This window comes from Protopterus annectens, chromosome 2.part1 (genome assembly GCF_019279795.1).
Source record: "Protopterus annectens isolate FY-2018-M chromosome 2.part1, PAN1.0, whole genome shotgun sequence".
NCBI classification, from domain to species: domain Eukaryota; kingdom Metazoa; phylum Chordata; order Ceratodontiformes; family Protopteridae; genus Protopterus; species Protopterus annectens.
Window position 1 is genome coordinate 1,379,226,050 of NC_056729.1, and position 17,128 is coordinate 1,379,243,177.

The following is a 17,128-nucleotide window of genomic DNA, read 5'->3' on the forward strand; positions in this document are numbered from 1 at the left end:
CTCCTGTGAATAGTGTTTAATTCCTTTGCAATTCTACTTCTCTCATCACAGCTTATCAGTTTGTTTCCTGTTTTTGTCCACTCAAAGTTGCACACTTCACCCACTTAACAGTATAACACCTGACGAGATTTCTTATTATTCTCTACTTCCTTGTTTTCTAACAAAGGTTAGTCTTTTCTGACAGCAGTAATTTCTCAGTGTAACCACTTCTATCTTCTCTACACATTCAATTTTCACAGCCATCCTCTCTCCATCCTCATTTCCATAACCTAATTCAATCCATCTTCTCCTTTTAAAAAAAAAACACTTATCCTAACACCCAAAATGCTTTTTCCCAAACATCCCTCTCTAATACTTTCTAATCAGCCTTCTTCCAATTGGCTGTCTACTCAGAACAAACAACCTTAGTTTCATGCTCATTAGCATGTCCCTCCCCCATGATATATCACTGACATTTTTGACCAAACAACCCTTTCCTTCTACTTCATAATGTCATATGTTTGTTTACAATGTTGGTGGATTGATCCACAGGGGCTTATTTCAGCCACAACATCCCAGGAGTACTGCTGTTTCACTTGTCAAGACATATTTCCACCCTCCTGGAAGGAAGCCTTTTTGCTTCCTCTTCCTAAAGTAATTTTATTAGCAATTCCTTTAATTATTAGTTTGCTTATTCCCAGCCCTTGATAACTTACTAGAAAAAAAACATTTATCAGTAAGCTTCCAACTATGTTACAAATTATTAGATGGCGCAGTGGTGCAATGGCAGCGTTGTCACCTCACAGCAAGGGGTTCTCCATTTCGATTCTCAGCTGGGGTGCTTTCTGTGTGGAGTCTGCATGCCCTCCCTGCTTTTGTGTGGGTTTGCTCTGGGTGCTCCGGTTTCCTCTCACATTACAAAGACATGCATCTGGAGTGTTTCTCCCTGGCCGCCGCTGAAAACTGGCTTTGTTGCAAGTCGGACTTTCACTGTTAACAAATGTTAAATAAAAAAAATGCAGTTTTCTTACCACATACCAGAATGGTTTCACATATGGAAGAAGCACACAGTCTGCACTCTGTGTTCTCAGTGATACCACTTCTACAGCAGTGAATAATGTCTTTCTGAGGGAAGGTTTGCTCATAGACATTACAAAAGCATTCAACTCAGTCAATCACAGTCTTTTTCAGTAACTCCGTTATCTCTTACAGCTTTGGTCTCACCAGTGCTCTGTTTTAAGCCCACTGTTCTTCGGTCTTTTCATTTACATCATGACCTTAGACCTCCATTTAAATATTCTGCATACAGTCATTATCTTTAGATCACATGCTTCTGTCATGCCTTCAAATGTAAACTGTTAGAAGAGCTTTAAAAATCTTCTACCTTTTCTAGATAGTTAACTACATATCCTAAGGTGGACTACAACTAAAGCTATGCTGTTTAGTGCATTACCTAAGTGTAAGTCTTCTCCTCTGCCCAGGTCATTCCTGTCATGTAACAATAATTATGTTGACTTGGTCTCATACACCTCTCAACCTCTTAGAGCAAGAAATCTGGACAACACCTAAAATGATGGCAGGACAGATTTTAAATATTGCTCTTACAAACTTAGAAAGTTGTTAGAATAATAGGTTTTGCATTAGCATGAATTTTCTGAAGTATGTGGAGTCTTAAACTCAAATGTTTGTCATTATTTAATGACTTCAGTCCTCAGCTATTTGCTGGAAAAGTACAGATTTTGGGAGGAACACACCAAAAATATGAGGCAAAAATCTGGACATTCTGCGAAAATCTGTACAGTTGAGAGGTACACCTTCTTCAGAAGATTAAGAGACTTACAAGTCATGTCAAAATGAATCCACAGATTTATCCTTCCTTCTTCCAACCTTGAAAACCATTGTACCTCTCTCTCTATCAAATAACCTAACAAGTAACAATTTAAGAACAAGCCAATTATCTATTCATCTTTATATTTTAAATGCATAATGGTCATATTCCTCCACTACTCCTCTACAGGCATCACTCCAACAACTACTGCATCAGATCTCAAACTAACAATGCACTTCCTTGGCTGGTTAGGATGTGTTGTAAGGGTGCAGGAAAAAGCAAAGTGAAGATAAGACTGAATTTCTTTCCCAGGTCATGATTTTTGTTCAGGCCATCAATGGATCAAAAAGGTTGCAAGGAAAACTCTCAAATACCCCTCAGAACATCTGGAATTCTATGGCTTGTGGTGGCTTGGTGGCACCCAGACCCCCAACTTAATTCAGATATTTTTTCCAAAATTATTACAATAACATCTGGCCCAGTTAGGGTGTGTTGAAAGCATGGAAGAAAAAGCTGAAGAGTAAGTAGTCAAAATGTGCAAAAAAATTAATCTGGATAATGTGAGGAAGCCATGATGGAGGACGGAACTGGGATAGGATGGAGGCAGTGGGGATATGTGTGTAGGGAGGAAAACATGAAACGTTTTCAAATAGTGTGCCCTTTCACCTAAGACTGGCCCTGCATCCAACACAGGGAATATTTTAGGTAATGTTATTCCCAGAAGTAGGTGACAAGTCATTTGCCCACCCCACTGCATCCACACTCCAAGGGTTGTTTGAGATACGTGCATTGAAAAGACAGGGCTTAAAAAGAAAAACTCGTCTGCAGAGTGAAGGAACAAAAATACATAAAAATGGTAAAGTACAAGTAATGGAAATGCTGCCTATAAAATAACCCAGAATTTATTTACAAGATAATTTCATCTTTACAAAATGTCCTTATCTATATATATATATATATATATATATATATATATATATATATATATATATATATATATATATATATGTGTGTGTGTGTGTGTGTGTGTGTGTGTGTAAAATAGAAAGTGAATACAGTAATACAGTGTTCGAAAGCAATTTTTGGTCCTATTTCATATTTATAGATATCTAAAAAGGAAGTTAAAAACTGGTTTGATTATCTTAATCTGTCATTCCAAATGAAGATAGCTTATACTAACAGCTTCTAAACCATGAGACACTTCCCGTGGGTGGATCAGCTCAGATGTAATTTAATCACTACTGTCTGTGATAACAGTAGAAGGTAGTCAGGACTCTACAAGTATACAGATTTAATGAGTCATTATGCTACATACTGTTTATTACAGACAAAATCACATTTGCCTTTTGATTTTGAAAAAAGTGATATGGAAGCAGATGATAGGATACATAGAAAAGTATGTTTCATTGGTTTGAGGCCATCATGGGTTCAGGATTAAACATAGCTCAATTACATCATTGGTTGACAGCATTCTTAATTTAAAAGAAAATGTATGTTCTGCTGGTGTTAGCTGTCTGATTCATAAATGGCTAGTAGCCATACAGTCCAGACAACTATTAAGACGTCTAGCCTCAGTTACTAATTCCCCCAAAGCACTGTCTGGTTAAGTGACTTGCACAAGATTACTCAATTAGCAAATGCAGGCTGAGGGAATCAAACCCTGTGCTACAGGGAATAGCTCATTAACAGCTCATAGGCTTAGTACTCTGCATTAACTGCCAAGTTAATATTTTAAGGTTAAAAAAACAAAGAATGAGATATTCTCTTTCTGATATCAAGTGTTAACTAGACTGCTTTCAAAAGCAGACCATGTGTTCTTACTATTCGTTACTCATTACTGTCAGCTGACTGGGAGTGGGTACCTGTTAGAGGCTTTTCTTAACTTTGTTGTAAAAGGAAGTAGCAAAGAGACTGAAACAAAGTTAAGAAAATCCTCTAATTGGAAAACCTCAGACCCAGATGCAGTCCCTAACTTCTGCTTAAAAGTATTAACATCTTTGCACGAAGAGTTAGCTGTGAGTAAGAACTATTTATATGCGCACCCCAAATAGACACCAACCTGGCTAACAACAGGGAAAACAATGCTCCTACTTAAGAGTGAATCTCCAACCTACCCTAAAAATTATAGACCAATAACTTGCCTTCCGATGACGTATAAACTATACACTGGAATTGAGGTCGACAGAGCTTATAGTCATTTAGAAGAAAACTCAATTATGGCAATAGAACAAAAGGACTATAAAATAAACAAAAAGGAAGCAATAGCAAAACAGACAGCAAGACACCAATTTAATAAAATACCATGAGCGCTTTCGTTTAGTACTGTGACAAAAAACAATAAAAAAGACATGTTTAAATACTCTAGTCATATGATCTCACAAGTAGTCATGTAATTAATCATAGATTAGGTTATAATTAGGTTATTAATCATACAAACTACGTTCAATCCCCTGAAAAACTCACACCTCCTGAATCACTAAAATAATGAATCACTAAATAATGAATTACATATACGACTTTAAAATAAACTATTCTTTCATATAAAATTAAACATTAATACTTCAACAGAAAATTAAAACATAAATATTACTATATTCATTCCTTTTATCTTAATAAACTCCTCAATCTGAGCATACACACTATAGAACATACATCGTTCAACCTAGGCTGGTTGTAGGCATACAATCTAAGTTGCCATAACAACTCCTGTTGTTCTAATTTTAAGGACATAGGACCTCCCCTCTCATCATATTCCACTTGGTCTATTACCTTAAATGTAAACGAATGTCCAGGGTAGAGAGAGACATGTTCTACTAGTGCATTTTCCAGCTTAACTTTTTTAATACTATATAAATGTTCATAAAGGCGCTCTTTTAACTTACGGTCGGTCTTTCCAATGTAAAAACACAGGAAAGATTGACATTTTTCAAGGTATATTACACATTTGCAATTACAATTATACCTGCCTTTAATTTTATATTTATGTCCTCTAATTATAAAAGAACCCCCTACATCTGTAAATTTGCAATAAGTACAAGCTTCACATTTAGACATCCCAGATTGTCTTGTAGTAACTTTCTTCCTTAACTCTAAAATATTCCTCAATTCTGCCCTCTTTTAAAGATGAAATCGGGTTTTTCTTCAATACTACTGCTAATAAAGTCCTCAGATGTCAGCAGCCCCCAGTTTTTGGTAATAATCTGCTTAATACAGTAAGCCTCCTTAATGAATGGTGTAATAAACGTTAAAGCATAATTAATATTCTTCACCCTGTAATTATCAGATCTTAAATTCTCATCATTTTCATTGAGTGCTCCTACCATATAAAATTGGTTTGAAATGTCCCAAAGTTCTCTTATGTTGAACGTCATGTATAAGCTCATTCAATAAGCTAGCTGGATGGTCTCGCCTCTGAAACATCTTCCTTAAAAGGTTACATTCTTATGTAAAAAAATAAATAAATAAAAAGTCAGATTCATCAGAGACCATCCTTGCTGCTCTTAGTAATAGGCCTTTCATTACTGACCTTTTTTGATGCATAGGATGGGCACTGGGAAAATGTAAGAAAGAATCTGAATATGTTTCTTTCCAAAAAATGTTTGCCTTATATCGTTTATTCACCCTATGTTTACTCAAATCAGCATGCAAATTGAAATACTGTCAATATGGTATGTGTGAGTGAATGACCAACAATGAACTATTCCACAAACCAAATAAAGTTGTGATGAAATGGATGTCCAAAACGTATTTATTATTTATATAAAAGAGAAAAAAGTTATTGCACAAAATTATGTCTAACAATTCTTGAATTAATGAAGTTTCATAGTCGTTCTTCATTCTTAGCAGGTGACATAGCCATTCAATTCCTAGATTGGGGGGGTTAACAGTGTATAGATCCTTTGCATCAATAGTTGCAAAATTAAAATCCCCATTATAATTTAGGTTATTAATATTCTCCAAAAAAGACCATGAATCTTTACATATCCGTTGTTCCCCCTTTTCTTTTTGCTGTTGCTTTGGTGTTGCTCTCTCCACCTTATCTCTTGTTCCACATTTTTATTGTTTGTGACAAAGAGTCACCCTGGAATATCCCCCTTTGAACTTTTATCCCTGGGATAACAATTTGTCCTTTATCATGGCTTAATTGCAAAGTGGTCTGCCACTGTTTCATGGTCACTGTAATGTAGTTGATCAGTGTAGGGTATATCTTATACATTTTTAACCACTCTTTTATCCATGAATGTGGGATACTATCAAATGCTTTTTTATAGTCAATCCATGCCATACTTAGATTCTTCCCCTTTTTACAGCTCTCCACTAGGACTTTAACAACAAATGAACCTTTGTTCCATATGACTTTCTTTTATTGCCCTTTTGTTCTATTCACACCAACAAACAAATGAACTTAACCAAACTTGGAAACTGAGAAAACTACTATAAAATAAACAAAAAGGAAGCAATGGCAAAACAGACAACAAGACACCAATTGAATAAAATACTATAAGCACTTTCATTAATACTGTGACAAAACGTCTTCAGACAAAATACAATAAAAAAGACATCTTTAAATACTCTAGTTATAGTTTCATAGTTTCATAGTATAGTACTAGGCTATCTGCCCTGGGGCATTTGTAAGCCTAGCCATAGTGATGTGGCATTTGCCACCCCATGAAATGGTACAAAAATGTACAGAATAAATCTAGAATACTGTGTCTAGTAGTGACACAATGAAGGTCCCCTTATATAATAGAATTAGTTTACTGTGCCCCTGTTTAGCAGTGACACAGATGTGACCCCTGGGGTAAACTTACGATCTCCCATCCACTCATCAAGATTTCTCTTGAAGAGAGTCAGTGAGGGGCTCTGCCTAATACGAACTGGGATCTTGTTCCAAAGCATGGGAAGCCTCTGGGTTATGAATCTATCCCTCCAGCATGTCCTATTCATACTTGTGCCGAGGTTTAAGTCTTTAACTCTCGTGGTCCTGATGGACTTGGATTTTTTGAGGTGGAGCATGTCCATCAGATCCTGATTGGACATGGCCTTGTATGTCAGGCAGAGATCACCTCTGAGCAGGCGCTATGATACTGAATAGAGCTGAAGTTTCTTTAGTCTGGCAGAATAAGACATATGTTGGAGACCCTTGATCCTCTTGGTGAGGTACTTTTGCGGTCTCTCCAGCTGTTGCAAATGCCGGGTGAGGTACATACCAAATGGGGCATTGTACTCAATCATGGGTCTGATGAGGGAGGAATATAGGGGTACAATGACATCCTTGGATCTGGATGTGAATCCCTTCATGATGAGGTGTGCAAGGTAGAATGTTTTTCTAACCACTTTGGCAACGTGGGTATCAAATGAGAGGTCGCTGTCGACTTGGGTCCCTAGGTCTCTGATTACTTTTTCAGTACTCAGTGGGTTGCTGTCTATGTGATCATTTGTGGTCACAAGTAGTCATGTGATCTTAATCATACAAACTTACTACGTTCAATCCCCTAAAAAACTCCCACCTCCTGAATCACTAAAATAGTGAATCACTAAATAATGAATTACAAATACAATGAATTTGAAATAAAATATTCGTTCATATAAAATTAAATATTAATACTTCAACAGAAAATTAAGACATAAATGTTACTGTATTCATTCCTTTTATCTTAATAAACTCCTCAGTCTGAGCATACGCACTATAGAACATACATCGTTCAACCCAGGCTGGTTGTAGGTATACAATCTAAGTTGCCATAACAACTCCTGTTGTTCTAATTTTAAGGACAAAAGACCTCCCCTGTCATCATATTCCACTTGGTCTATTACCCTAAATGTAAATGAATGTCCAGGGTAGACAGACACATGTTTCTCTAGTGCATTTTCCAGCTTAACTTTTTTAATACTATATAAATGTTCATAAAAGCATTCCTTTAACTTACGGTCAGTCTTCCTGATGTAAAAACATGGGCAAGATTGACATTTTGCAAGGTATATTACACTTTTGGAATTACAATTATACCTGCCTTTACTTTTATATTTATGTCCTCTAATCATAAAAGAACCCCTAACATCTATAAATTTCTTTTCCACCCCATCATAGATGGCAGGAATTCAATTACTTACTCCTTAGGAAAATACGTAGATAATTTTTTGAAAAGATTCGTGGAGGGGGAACAACAGAATGTGAAGCATTAAAATCACTACAAACTAACACACAAATTATTATAAAAGAGGCTGATAAGGGAGGAGCAATAGTGATAATGGACATGGAACAGTACATACAATCCATGATGAATCTTCTTAGGGATGAGTCTACATTAAAAGTTGTTGGTAATAAGGAAATAGACAGTATGATTAGCAAAATAAATATGTCTATATACGACCTCCAAGTAATGAATGACATAGACCTTGAAACATTTCATTATTTGAGTGTGCCCTGTCTTACCATCCCCATACTTTATGGACTTCCTAAGATCCATCCATGAGGCCCATTGCCTCAAGTGGTGGTTGGATTACAGAGCCTATATCTGTATACCTCCAAAATATACTAAAGGACTATCTAAAATGTGTCCCCAGTTATATTAAAGATAGTGGTGATTCTTTATCTCAGCTTTACAATTGGTATGATAAAGTTAATAATCAGGACTTTCTCCTAATGACATTAGATATAAAATCTTTATTTACTGTCATCCCCACACCTATGGAGTTGATTGTGTCAGACAAATACTAGTTGAGCATGGTTTGGTTAATGGTAGAAATTCTGAGACAATTTGTGAACTATTAGATCTGGTTCTAGAAAACAATGTTTTGGTTTTCAATAAGCAAATTTACCATCAAATTTTGGGTACTGCTATGGGCACTGCCATAGCAAATACCTATGCTAACTTGACTCTGAGCAGATGGGAAGAAAACTTTATATATGGTGTAAGTAACCCCTATGCTAGGAATGTTTCATTCTATAAGCGTTTTGTGGATGACATTTTCCTAGTTTGGCAGGGTACTATGTTGGATCTACAAAACTTTTATACATACTTGAATGAGACTGTTGAATTTCTTAAATTTGAGATGAAGTTCTCTGACAAATCCCTAAGTGTCTTGGATATACAGTTGATGCTTACAGATCATGGTTTACAAACTAGTGTCTATAAGAAGGATGTCCAAGTAAACAAATATCTCCATAAAAAAAGTATGCATGCAAGGAGAACCTTCAAGAGTATCTTAAAAAGTCAGCACTTAAGAGCCACTCGACTTAGTACAGAGCTGGAGGTATGTAATGCTCAGATGCAGGAAATGACTGTAAGTTTTTTGGAGAAGGGATAAAATATGACAGAAATAGAGACAGCTAGGAGGGATGCTCTGACACTAAGGGACTCTGTAGCCAGACCCTACTTTTCTGTTAAAGAGTATTCCAATACTGACACCATGAGTCCTGGTAATGGATAACCCCTTAGATATCTCATGACATACAATAGAATGAGCAGAACAATTGAGAATGTTATAAGAAAAAATTGGTTTGTCCTGAAATCTATACCCGGTCATGAGAAATGGCTCCCAGACTAACCTATGTTTACCTATCGTAATTGTAATAATTTGAAACAACTTTTATGTTACAAACATTTTTCTTTGAATAATACACAAGGAATTGAGTTTAAGAAAAAAGGCACTTTTTCATGTTACAATTGTTCATGTTGTATGTGTATTAATCAGTGCCCAGAATTTATACATCCTATGAGTGGCAGGAGATTCATTTTTCACTGTACAGCAACGTGTAATACCACTGGTATTATATATCTTGCCACATGTAAAAAATGTTCAGAATTTTATGTGGGCAAATCAGTCAGGCACCTGAGGGATAGAATTATTGAGTATAGATCGGAGATTCGTAGGAATATACCTACTAACTCACTGGCTTGCCACATTTCTGCAATGGGTGCTGCTCATGAATTTGACTTCAGGGTCATATCTATTGTATACCCGAGTATTAGACGTGGAGACCATGTTAATAATGTGTACATGAAAGAATATGAATGGATAGTGAGGCTTGAAGCAGATAAATAACCGAGCTTAAATAAACAAGTTACACTAAAACCTATTCTAAAAAATAAACAAAGGAAAATTAGAAAAAAATGAGAGGAAGATATGTATATACTTCTTATCCCTTTTATCATTGTTTCTTTATCTTTAAGAACTGGGTGTTCACCTTAATCAATTAATGGCTGTGTCATGTGCTACTAGTATAAATGTTGGTTTTAACTTTTCTTTTGTGTAAGACACTGAGGAAGGATGTTTTTTATATCCGAAAGCTTTGTCGTTTTTTAATAAATTTTAATTGGCTTGACGGTGTGGAGAGGCCATTTTCTTTTTTGACTCTTTGTCACCACTGCTATTCTGTCTTCCCCTTAAAATATTAAGCTGTTTAGTATACAGCTTAGGCCATGGCTATAATATCGCTCCTAGAAAACAACAAACTGTAAAGACTTCTCTTCTCTTTGCCGATGATTTAAAACTGTATAGCTCATCAGATGAGGAACTGAAAGCACAACTGCAAGTTGTCAAAACTTTTTCAGATTATAGAAGAATGTCATTTGGTCTTGATAAATGTGCAAAAGCAACCCTTAAAGCAGGAAAACTAGAGCACCAAGAAAACATCAGTTTGGGACAAGAATGAATTTGAGCGACAGGGAGTATATATATTTTGGAACTGATGAAGGATCAACAATAAAGCATGAACAAATGCAAATGAAACTTAATAAGGAATACTTTAGAAGACTTAAATGAATCCTGAAAATAGCATTGACATCTAGGAACAAAATTCAGGCTATAGCTTATTTGCTCTTCTTGTCCTAATTTACCGTTTTGGAGTGATTGATTGACCCCAAAATGTGTTGAATAGATTAGACAGGAGAAGAAGAAGGATGCTTCATGTTCCCCAAATGATTTATAAAAATAAGTGCATAACAAGATTACATATTCCCTGTTGCAAAGAAGGGATGGGCCTCCTTCTAAATTGATTACATGTATAGATCTGCAATTGTGAGACTGCACACATATCTGCCGACCTCACAAGACCCAAATGTAGTGAAAATTTTGAAACATGAGGAGAATCTAAGATGACTTCTCTGCTTAGTCTAGCAGAAGCATATCAGCATCAAACAGGAATAGAAATCAAACCAGAAGTAGATAAAAATCAGGCAGCAACTGAATGTGCCAAAAAACAAAAGAAAGAATATAAGATGAAGGACCAGGTGAGAAGGCAAGAAATGTGGAAAATGCACAAATATAGTTGCAAATATAGAAAACTTCTGAGATAACCTCATGTCAATCATGATCACACACAGGAATGGTTAAGGAGAGGCGAAGAAACCAAGAGATGAAAGGTTAATTTTGGCAGCCCAAGATAGTGGGCTATATATACACTGGTTTACAAAGTCCATTGAACATGTGGGAGAAACAGACAAATATAGGTTTTGCAAAACAGAATTGGAAACAGTTGCACAGCTCGTTGCTGGTTGTGACATACTAATGGCAGAAGGACTGTATACTGAAAGGCATAATAACATGGCAAGACTGTTGCACTGGGGATTGTGCAAACATTATCATACTGAAGTGGCTGAAAAACACAGGAAACATGAGCCACAAAGCATCATAGAAAATGATGAAGTCTACATTACATGGGCTCACTCATTACCAACAATTCAAAAGACAGATGATATAAAACTGGATATAGTGGTCCATGAAAAGAAGACAAAAGTAGCATTGATCATTGAAATCTACGCACCAAGTGACTTACAGTGTCTTGCATACACAGAACTCAAAGTCATAAAATATCGGGATCTGCAGGCAGAAATGAGAGCAATGTGGAAGAAAGATACCCAGACAGTTCCAATATAAGTAGGAGCAACGGGTCTTATAAAAAAGAATCTACAATTGTATTTAGATATGTTACCCATACATGTAACCCCGTCTGAATGAAAGGAGGAGTCATTACTGAGCACATTGCGGATGCTGCGAAGAGCACTTCTGGCTGATATCAAAGACTGAAACAATAGTAATTTCATAAACTTTAATCATACTTTGACTTAGGAAATGGGTCCATTCCCATCATGGTATTAGAAACCCAAAAGACTTGGAGAAATTAAAAGATTAAAATGCATTTACACTGGGCACTTTTTATTATACCACAGCAGCTGAGTAGGCAGGAGAGCAGAGCAGCATTTGTGACTGAATTAAGGATAAACTATATCCCTAAATGTGGACAAATAGCTCTTCATACCTCACATCTCCTTATTCTCCCATCTTCACTTACTTCCATACTTCTATCAGTTTCTCTCCCCTGACTTCCACTCTAAAAGTACCATAAGCCTACTTTTCTTTCACTTTGTATTGCAATTCCTGTTTGCATTATACTAACTTACCTATAATTTCTAATGGGCGACAAATTCTGTAACTGTTAAGTCATTGTCATACAACTTGTATCTACTCAACCAATGTTTTCATATTGTGTCTAATCTGGTATAATTATTTATATACACAGGTGGCAGTACACTGAACACCAAAAGTGTGATAAGAGACTTAGGGGCACAGGTGGACAGTGGTCTCACCTTCGATAATCACATCGCCACAACAGTCAGGAAATCCTTCTATGTGGCACACCTCATCACTATGGGCTTTTCATCCAGAAAAAAGGAGGTCATTGTCCTACTGTACTCATCCCTCATTAGACCCATTATAGAATACAATGCCCCATTTGGTATGTACTTCTCAAGACATCTGCAACAACTGGAAAGGCTGCAGAAATACCTCACCAAAAGAATCACAGGCCTAAAGCAGATGCCCTATGCTGACCATCTAAAAAAAACTCCACCTATACTCCGTCGCATATCGTCTACTCAGAGGCAATCTCTGCTTAACATACAAGGCCATGTCAAACCCAGAGCTGTTGGTCATGCTACATTTAAAGAAATCTCAATCCCTCAGAGACACACGTTCCAGGGATCTAAACCTTGTCATCACAATGAACAAAACATGCTGGAGGGATAGGTTTCTGACCCAGAGACTCCCCAGACTCTGGAATAGACTGCCTATACATGTCAAGCAGAGCACCTCTTTGGCTCTCTTCAAAAGGAACCTTGATGATTGGATGGGAGATAGGAAATTCACCCCGGGGATCACGTCAGTCGCCCTGCTAGATAGGGGTCCAGGGAAGTAAATACTGTGGGAAGAAATAGCCAGGGAATTTTTATGGCTAGGCTTGTATAGGCCCTAGGGTCGATAGCCTAGTACCAACCTATGAACCTATGAACCTATATTGCATTTGCTTTTTGTATTATTTTTAAAGACTGTAAAAATTATTATTATTAGAATGTTTTGTAATACTTTGGAGCATTTGTCCACTGGCCTCCACTGAAAATGGGCTCCTACCCAGTCGGAATTTCCCAGTAATCAAACTTCAATAAAAAACTTAATGTGTAGTTGTACTATTTAATTAGCACTACAACCATACTACATTCTATGATACACAACAGACAGCTTAGAAAAGTAATAATTATTGCTCACTGGTAAGGTATTCAACATGGCAAATCATAAGCTGTCTATGAGAAAGCTGGCAGATCTTGATGTGAGTGAAGTTGCAGGATCAGCTTTGATTCCATATTACTAAACAAAATAGTCTCCCATCAATCAATACTGCTGTCAGTATTCAAAATTTCACTTTTGTTTTTACTATTTACTAATGAGATTATTTTGAGTATCCTATTAATACTTTACATTTTATATTTAAATAGTATAGTAATTACTGGATCATTCACCTTCTGATAAGATTTCTACTAAATAATCAATTAATTTTTCAAGCAGGCATGCATTAGCACTTAGAAACAAAGCAAGTTCATAGGTTCATAGGTGTGTACTAGGTTAATGGCCCTGGAACATTTACAAGCCTAGCTCATAGGATTACCCTGGCATCGTGCCACCCAACCTTAGCTCCCATTGCCTCTTTCGAGTAGAGCCACTGGAGTGATCCCCGGGGTGAATTTTCTATTTCCCATCCACTCATCAAGATTTCTCTTGAAGATGGCCAGTGAGGTGCTCTGTTTGACATGTATGGGAAGTCTATTCCATAGCATGGGCAGTCTCTGGGTTATGAACATGTCCCTCCAGCACGTTCTGTTGATTGTGGTAATGAGGTTACGGTCTGTGGAGTGTGTGGTGCAGAGGGATTGGGATTTCTTTAGATGTAGCATTTCTAACAGAGCTGGGTCAGACATGGCTTTGTAAGTCAAGCAAAGATTGCCTCTAAGTAGGCGATATGACAGAGAATAAATAGTTGGAGGTTTTTGAGTCTGTCCATATAGGACAAGTGTTTAAGGCCTAGGATCCTCTTTGTGAGGTACTTTTGTGGGCTCATCAGTTGTTGCAAGTGTCTAGTGAGGTACATGCCAGATGGGGCATTGTACTTGAAGATTAGCCTAATGAGGGAAGAGTAGAGGGAGACAATGACCTCTTTCTTCCTGGATGCAAAACCCTTAGTAATGAAATGTACCACATAGAAGGACTTTCTGACCACAGTGGCAATGTGGTGGTCAAAAGAGAGATTGCTGTCAACCTGTGTTCCCATATCTCTTATAATGCCTTCTGTGTTCAATGGACTACCATCAATGTGGCAATTCATGGGAACTGGGTTTTTCCCAAAGGGGATGATGACACATTTTTTGGCATTGAGCTTAAGGCCATGGTTCTGACACCAGTCGTTGATCTCAGTGAGGCCTTTCTGTAGGATGTCAACATCACTTGGGGAGTTAATAATGGCTCCCAACTTGCAATCATCTGTGAACTTTGTCAGCCAGAGTCCCTTCGAGTTGGTCTGGACTTCTGAGAAGTAGATACCAAACAGGAGAGGACCCAGGACCGATCCCTGTGGGACTCCATTCATGACTGGTCAGCAGTCTGACTTGGAGTCAGCTACTTTCACACTGTGGGTTCTATCTGTGAGCCAGTTTGCAACCCACCTAGTGATATAGGGGTTGATGCCTAGCTTAGTGAGGTTTTTCTATGATTCCTGAGTGGGGAATGGTATCAAAGGCCTTGGCCAGATCAAGGTAGGTTGTATGTACCACCTTGCCTTCATCCACAGCTCTGGTGACTGACTCAGAGAAGTCGACCAAGTTGAGCAGGCATGATCTACCTTTCACAAAATCAAACTGTGTGGGATCCAGAGTTTGGAGATTTCCTATATCCTTGTTTATTAGGTCCATGATGATGCATTCCATAGCTTTGCATTTAGACTTGTCAAGCTAATAGGGCGATAGTTCCCAGGGTCTGTAGTCACTCCTCCTTTGTGGAGCGGGATGACTATAGCAGTGCACCATTCACGAGGGACAAAGCCTGCCTGAGGTGAGGCTGTGATTGAACAGGGAACACAGGTGAGATGTCAGCTCACTCTGTAGTTCATGTAGAACACAGCCAGGGATATTATCAGGTCCCATAGAAGCTGTATTCTTGGCCTTGGACAGTGCTGTTTTAACCTATGCAGCAGTAATACTGGGTGCCTGACAATCTACTGGTATTGTGACTGGTCCTTTGGGGGGAGAGAGGGGTAAAGTTGGCACTGAATCTGTTGGACAGTATATTGGCAATATCTGTTGGCTCGGTATAGGAGGTACCATTGTGCAGTAGCTCAGAGCAAATGTTGGTATTGCCATGGAGATTCTTTACATAACTATAGAAGGCCTTGTGGTTGTCTTTACTGTCTGCTGCAATTCTGTTTTCATAGCTAGCTTTAGAGGATTTGATGAGGGATTTCAACTTTTTGTTGAGGCTGATAAAGGAGTTTTTCCAGTCTTGGGACTTCACCTTATACCGCATCAGTTTCCTCCTTCTGTTCTAGAGTTTGTTTATGGCAGGGAACCACCAGATTTGCTTCCTTTTTTGGAGAAGAGCATCTTGGTTCTATTGGGTATGGCAAGATCCATGCATTTTTGTACATGTTCATACAGTGCATTGGTGTGTGATTCGGCAGTCATGCAACTATTCTCCATTTGCATGGGTGCTGTGAAGTTAGCCACCTCTGTTTTTAGGACCCCAAAGTTAGCTTTGGAGAAGTTTTTCATGGTGGTTACTTTTGTGGGGAGTGGGGGGGTGGTAGGGATGTGGATTTCCAAAATGATTAGTTTGTAGTTGGCTCTAACCAGAGAGGAGTTCACTATTGGTGTAGAACAACGGTCGCTCATGTTAGTAATGACCAGGTCAAGGATGTTGCTACCTCTAGTGGGGGTAAGAATGAGCGGATCCAGGGCATTAGAATTAATGAATTCCTGGAAACGTGGGCAAGTGTATTAGTACATGAGTAGTTTTCCCAGTTAATGGAGGGGTAGTTGAAGTCGCCTAGTATGATAGTGTTAGGTTGTACCCTAATATTCTCCAGGGTGCTTAGGAATGTGGAGTGTGAGTCTTGGGACATGGTTGGGGACCTATAACAGGCTACAACATAAATCGGTGTCTTACCCAATGTTAGCAGCACCTGATGTATTTCTGATGCATTATGTTGGGCCACCAGTCTGGAGGTGTGCATATCCTTTATGAATATGGAAACACCACTGTCTTTGGAGCTTCGGTCCAAGTTCTGGGGCCGAAAGGTGTGGAATGAGTTATAGCCTGGTAGTGCAGGAGTGCTTTCTGCTGCCTTGAACCAGGTCTCTGTTACAGCACAAATGTCGATGTTCCCCATTTTAAGGAGTGCTTCGAGCGAGTGCATTTTGAGAATTAGACTTCTAGTGTTGAGATGCATCAGATTTGTTTTAGGCCAGCAACTAGATGGTTTCTCATAAATTGTGTGAGACTCCTCAACATTCTTGATGAGTAGTTATTTAAAGTTTTACTCAGTTATCTGGTTGTATTCAAGAATTAATTTAATCGGTCTATTGATAAGATTATGGAAAATCAAAACACTGAAGCATGCTGCAGGAGCAAGAGCTATCTGTGCCTTTAGAATTTAAACTTGCCTGCTGACTGAGAGCTGAATTTCCTGCTTTTTTTTAACAGTTATTTTGAAAACAAAGACGTTAACTCATCAAAATGCAGCCATTACAGAAAAGTATGTGCACTGCAATATTCACACATATTTTGGACCTGTTTGATTAACCCACTTTCATTTGTAGACTGGAGGGACCAGACACAGTGCAACCAAAACACTAAAACTTGGCCATTTTAAGCAGGAAACTGTACTGCCAGGAATTGGAGACAAAGTTAGTTGCAGGAATATTCTGCCCTGCATAAAAAATGGTGTTGGGGGGGTTGTAGAGTGATAGGGAGCTCTGGAGAGTAGTCTGCTATTTT

The 17,128-nt window shown here is 38.0% G+C and overlaps 1 protein-coding gene across 13 annotated transcripts in view; it reads left to right on the forward strand.

The window, feature by feature from the left end:
* The window catches only part of OTOF (otoferlin), a 2,911,272-nt gene that overhangs the window by 2,721,686 nt on the left and 172,458 nt on the right, over positions 1 to 17,128 (forward strand). The window lies entirely within an intron of this gene.